The sequence below is a fragment of the Oncorhynchus kisutch genome, unplaced genomic scaffold (assembly GCF_002021735.2).
Source record: "Oncorhynchus kisutch isolate 150728-3 unplaced genomic scaffold, Okis_V2 scaffold1673, whole genome shotgun sequence".
In the NCBI taxonomy this organism is placed as follows: Eukaryota; Metazoa; Chordata; class Actinopteri; order Salmoniformes; family Salmonidae; genus Oncorhynchus; species Oncorhynchus kisutch.
In genome coordinates this window covers 10,869-17,500 of record NW_022263618.1, presented here as the reverse complement: position 1 = coordinate 17,500, position 6,632 = coordinate 10,869, and positions in this window count along the sequence as shown.

Below are 6,632 nucleotides of genomic sequence, written 5' to 3'. Positions count from 1 at the left end.
TCCCGAGGGGCTAGAGGTCCCAAATTTCGTCTCATACCCTCTCTCTCAATGGGCAACAAGTAGAGCATGTCAAAAACAAATTGCCCTAACAGGCACCTATGTTTCCTGTAACATTCACTATTTTCCAAAAACTTAAAACACGATTTTCTATTCAAATTTTTTATACAAAAATGGTTTTAATTACATGTACATTATCGTCTATGTGTGCCCTTTAGTTAAAAAAAAACCCCATCCAGATTGGACTTGTACTTTTTGATTTATTCACGTTTTGGTGTTTCAGCATATAGCCCAAGATGGCGTCCAACAAAGGTCAAATAAGGTTTTGAGGCCAGATAGAGGCATATAACCTGGTTAGTGGTGTTTGGCCTTTAGGCTTGTATGTCCCTTCATCCCATGAGAGAGAGTTTAGCCTTTTAAGCCTCTCTGTGTCCTCTCATTCCCAGAAAAAGTCATTTTACCGGTTAGGTCAAATAAGGCCTTGAGGCCTGTTTGTGACCTCTGATGCCCAGATAGAGGCATATAACCTGGTTAGGGGTGTTTGGCCTTTAGGCCTGTATGTCCCTTCATCCCATGAGAGAGAGTTTAGCCTTTTAAGCCTCTCTGTGTCCTCTCATTCCCAGAAAAAGTCATTTTACCGGTTAGGTCAAATAAGGCCTTGAGGCCTGTTTGTGACCTCTGATGCCCAGATAGAGGCATATAACCTGGTTAGGGGTGTTTGGCCTTTAGGCCTGTATGTCCCTTCATCCCATGAGAGAGAGTTTAACTTTTTAAGCCTCTCTGTGTCTTCTTATTCATAATCTTTTAATTTTTGGGTTACCGCTTGTATAGCAATCAGTATCCATCGTGAAATTTCAAAGTGTCCATAATGCACTCAGGTCGCCCCCGACAGAGAGAGGGCCGTAGTAGGGTGTTTCCATAGCGGGCATTAATATCAGAATGACCCTTAAATGCATTTAGGACCATATTTGAATTTTTGGGTTACCAGATGCACGTTTTCAATCACCAGGTGCACGGTTTCAATCACCAGGTGCACGGCTCTATTTCCTCCTCCAGCACTTGTCAAACAGTCCATAAAGCACCCAGGACGGCCCTGAGTGAAAGAGGGCCGTAGTAGGGTGCTCCTATAGCGGGCATTAAAATCAGAATGACCGTTAAATGCATTTATGACCATATTTGTGTTTTTGGGTTACCAGATGCACGGTTTCAATCACCAGGTGCACGGCTCTATTTCCTCCTCCAGCACTTGTCAAACAGTCCATAAAGCACCCAGGACGGCCCTGAGTGAAAGAGGGCCGTAGTAGGGTGCTCCTATAGCGGGCATTAAAATCAGAATGACCGTTAAATGCATTTATGACCATATTTGTGTTTTTGGGTTACCAGATGCACGGTTTCAATCACCAGGTGCACGGCTCTATTTCCTCCTCCAGCACTTGTCAAACAGTCCATAAAGCACCCAGGACGGCCCTGAGTGAAAGAGGGCCGTAGTAGGGTGCTCCTATAGCGGGCATTAAAATCAGAATGACCGTTAAATGCATTTATGACCATATTTGTGTTTTTGGGTTACCAGATGCACGGTTTCAATCACCAGGTGCACGGCTCTATTTCCTCCTCCAGCACTTGTCAAACAGTCCATAAAGCACCCAGGACGGCCCTGAGTGAAAGAGGGCCGTAGTAGGGTGCTCCTATAGCGGGCATTAAAATCAGAATGACCGTTAAATGCATTTATGACCATATTTGTGTTTTTGGGTTACCGCTTGTATAGCAATCAGTATCCATCGTGAAATTTCAAAGTGTCCATAATGCACTCAGGTCGCCCCCGACAGAGAGAGGGCCGTAGTAGGGTGTTTCCATAGCGGGCATTAATATCAGAATGACCCTTAAATGCATTTAGGACCATATTTGAATTTTTGGGTTACCAGATGCACGTTTTCAATCACCAGGTGCACGGTTTCAATCACCAGGTGCACGGCTCTATTTCCTCCTCCAGCACTTGTCAAACAGTCCATAAAGCACCCAGGACGGCCCTGAGTGAAAGAGGGCCGTAGTAGGGTGCTCCTATAGCGGGCATTAAAATCAGAATGACCGTTAAATGCATTTATGACCATATTTGTGTTTTTGGGTTACCAGATGCACGGTTTCAATCACCAGGTGCACGGCTCTATTTCCTCCTCCAGCACTTGTCAAACAGTCCATAAAGCACCCAGGACGGCCCTGAGTGAAAGAGGGCCGTAGTAGGGTGCTCCTATAGCGGGCATTAAAATCAGAATGACCGTTAAATGCATTTATGACCATATTTGTGTTTTTGGGTTACCGCTTGTATAGCAATCAGTATCCATCGTGAAATTTCAAAGTGTCCATAATGCACTCAGGTCGCCCCCGACAGAGAGAGGGCCGTAGTAGGGTGTTTCCATAGCGGGCATTAATATCAGAATGACCCTTAAATGCATTTAGGACCATATTTGAATTTTTGGGTTACCAGATGCACGTTTTCAATCACCAGGTGCACGGTTTCAATCACCAGGTGCACGGCTCTATTTCCTCCTCCAGCACTTGTCAAACAGTCCATAAAGCACCCAGGACGGCCCTGAGTGAAAGAGGGCCGTAGTAGGGTGCTCCTATAGCGGGCATTAAAATCAGAATGACCGTTAAATGCATTTATGACCATATTTGTGTTTTTGGGTTACCAGATGCACGGTTTCAATCACCAGGTGCACGGCTCTATTTCCTCCTCCAGCACTTGTCAAACAGTCCATAAAGCACCCAGGACGGCCCTGAGTGAAAGAGGGCCGTAGTAGGGTGCTCCTATAGCGGGCATTAAAATCAGAATGACCGTTAAATGCATTTATGACCATATTTGTGTTTTTGGGTTACCAGATGCACGGTTTCAATCACCAGGTGCACGGCTCTATTTCCTCCTCCAGCACTTGTCAAACAGTCCATAAAGCACCCAGGACGGCCCTGAGTGAAAGAGGGCCGTAGTAGGGTGCTCCTATAGCGGGCATTAAAATCAGAATGACCGTTAAATGCATTTATGACCATATTTGTGTTTTTGGGTTACCGCTTGTATAGCAATCAGTATCCATCGTGAAATTTCAAAGTGTCCATAATGCACTCAGGTCGCCCCCGACAGAGAGAGGGCCGTAGTAGGGTGTTTCCATAGCGGGCATTAATATCAGAATGACCCTTAAATGCATTTAGGACCATATTTGAATTTTTGGGTTACCAGATGCACGTTTTCAATCACCAGGTGCACGGTTTCAATCACCAGGTGCACGGCTCTATTTCCTCCTCCAGCACTTGTCAAACAGTCCATAAAGCACCCAGGACGGCCCTGAGTGAAAGAGGGCCGTAGTAGGGTGCTCCTATAGCGGGCATTAAAATCAGAATGACCGTTAAATGCATTTATGACCATATTTGTGTTTTTGGGTTACCAGATGCACGGTTTCAATCACCAGGTGCACGGCTCTATTTCCTCCTCCAGCACTTGTCAAACAGTCCATAAAGCACCCAGGACGGCCCTGAGTGAAAGAGGGCCGTAGTAGGGTGCTCCTATAGCGGGCATTAAAATCAGAATGACCGTTAAATGCATTTATGACCATATTTGTGTTTTTGGGTTACCGCTTGTATAGCAATCAGTATCCATCGTGAAATTTCAAAGTGTCCATAATGCACTCAGGTCGCCCCCGACAGAGAGAGGGCCGTAGTAGGGTGTTTCCATAGCGGGCATTAATATCAGAATGACCCTTAAATGCATTTAGGACCATATTTGAATTTTTGGGTTACCAGATGCACGTTTTCAATCACCAGGTGCACGGTTTCAATCACCAGGTGCACGGCTCTATTTCCTCCTCCAGCACTTGTCAAACAGTCCATAAAGCACCCAGGACGGCCCTGAGTGAAAGAGGGCCGTAGTAGGGTGCTCCTATAGCGGGCATTAAAATCAGAATGACCGTTAAATGCATTTATGACCATATTTGTGTTTTTGGGTTACCAGATGCACGGTTTCAATCACCAGGTGCACGGCTCTATTTCCTCCTCCAGCACTTGTCAAACAGTCCATAAAGCACCCAGGACGGCCCTGAGTGAAAGAGGGCCGTAGTAGGGTGCTCCTATAGCGGGCATTAAAATCAGAATGACCGTTAAATGCATTTATGACCATATTTGTGTTTTTGGGTTACCAGATGCACGGTTTCAATCACCAGGTGCACGGCTCTATTTCCTCCTCCAGCACTTGTCAAACAGTCCATAAAGCACCCAGGACGGCCCTGAGTGAAAGAGGGCCGTAGTAGGGTGCTCCTATAGCGGGCATTAAAATCAGAATGACCGTTAAATGCATTTATGACCATATTTGTGTTTTTGGGTTACCGCTTGTATAGCAATCAGTATCCATCGTGAAATTTCAAAGTGTCCATAATGCACTCAGGTCGCCCCCGACAGAGAGAGGGCCGTAGTAGGGTGTTTCCATAGCGGGCATTAATATCAGAATGACCCTTAAATGCATTTAGGACCATATTTGAATTTTTGGGTTACCAGATGCACGTTTTCAATCACCAGGTGCACGGTTTCAATCACCAGGTGCACGGCTCTATTTCCTCCTCCAGCACTTGTCAAACAGTCCATAAAGCACCCAGGACGGCCCTGAGTGAAAGAGGGCCGTAGTAGGGTGCTCCTATAGCGGGCATTAAAATCAGAATGACCGTTAAATGCATTTATGACCATATTTGTGTTTTTGGGTTACCAGATGCACGGTTTCAATCACCAGGTGCACGGCTCTATTTCCTCCTCCAGCACTTGTCAAACAGTCCATAAAGCACCCAGGACGGCCCTGAGTGAAAGAGGGCCGTAGTAGGGTGCTCCTATAGCGGGCATTAAAATCAGAATGACCGTTAAATGCATTTATGACCATATTTGTGTTTTTGGGTTACCGCTTGTATAGCAATCAGTATCCATCGTGAAATTTCAAAGTGTCCATAATGCACTCAGGTCGCCCCCGACAGAGAGAGGGCCGTAGTAGGGTGTTTCCATAGCGGGCATTAATATCAGAATGACCCTTAAATGCATTTAGGACCATATTTGAATTTTTGGGTTACCAGATGCACGTTTTCAATCACCAGGTGCACGGTTTCAATCACCAGGTGCACGGCTCTATTTCCTCCTCCAGCACTTGTCAAACAGTCCATAAAGCACCCAGGACGGCCCTGAGTGAAAGAGGGCCGTAGTAGGGTGCTCCTATAGCGGGCATTAAAATCAGAATGACCGTTAAATGCATTTATGACCATATTTGTGTTTTTGGGTTACCAGATGCACGGTTTCAATCACCAGGTGCACGGCTCTATTTCCTCCTCCAGCACTTGTCAAACAGTCCATAAAGCACCCAGGACGGCCCTGAGTGAAAGAGGGCCGTAGTAGGGTGCTCCTATAGCGGGCATTAAAATCAGAATGACCGTTAAATGCATTTATGACCATATTTGTGTTTTTGGGTTACCGCTTGTATAGCAATCAGTATCCATCGTGAAATTTCAAAGTGTCCATAATGCACTCAGGTCGCCCCCGACAGAGAGAGGGCCGTAGTAGGGTGTTTCCATAGCGGGCATTAATATCAGAATGACCCTTAAATGCATTTAGGACCATATTTGAATTTTTGGGTTACCAGATGCACGTTTTCAATCACCAGGTGCACGGTTTCAATCACCAGGTGCACGGCTCTATTTCCTCCTCCAGCACTTGTCAAACAGTCCATAAAGCACCCAGGACGGCCCTGAGTGAAAGAGGGCCGTAGTAGGGTGCTCCTATAGCGGGCATTAAAATCAGAATGACCGTTAAATGCATTTATGACCATATTTGTGTTTTTGGGTTACCAGATGCACGGTTTCAATCACCAGGTGCACGGCTCTATTTCCTCCTCCAGCACTTGTCAAACAGTCCATAAAGCACCCAGGACGGCCCTGAGTGAAAGAGGGCCGTAGTAGGGTGCTCCTATAGCGGGCATTAAAATCAGAATGACCGTTAAATGCATTTATGACCATATTTGTGTTTTTGGGTTACCAGATGCACGGTTTCAATCACCAGGTGCACGGCTCTATTTCCTCCTCCAGCACTTGTCAAACAGTCCATAAAGCACCCAGGACGGCCCTGAGTGAAAGAGGGCCGTAGTAGGGTGCTCCTATAGCGGGCATTAAAATCAGAATGACCGTTAAATGCATTTATGACCATATTTGTGTTTTTGGGTTACCGCTTGTATAGCAATCAGTATCCATCGTGAAATTTCAAAGTGTCCATAATGCACTCAGGTCGCCCCCGACAGAGAGAGGGCCGTAGTAGGGTGTTTCCATAGCGGGCATTAATATCAGAATGACCCTTAAATGCATTTAGGACCATATTTGAATTTTTGGGTTACCAGATGCACGTTTTCAATCACCAGGTGCACGGTTTCAATCACCAGGTGCACGGCTCTATTTCCTCCTCCAGCACTTGTCAAACAGTCCATAAAGCACCCAGGACGGCCCTGAGTGAAAGAGGGCCGTAGTAGGGTGCTCCTATAGCGGGCATTAAAATCAGAATGACCGTTAAATGCATTTATGACCATATTTGTGTTTTTGGGTTACCAGATGCACGGTTTCAATCACCAGGTG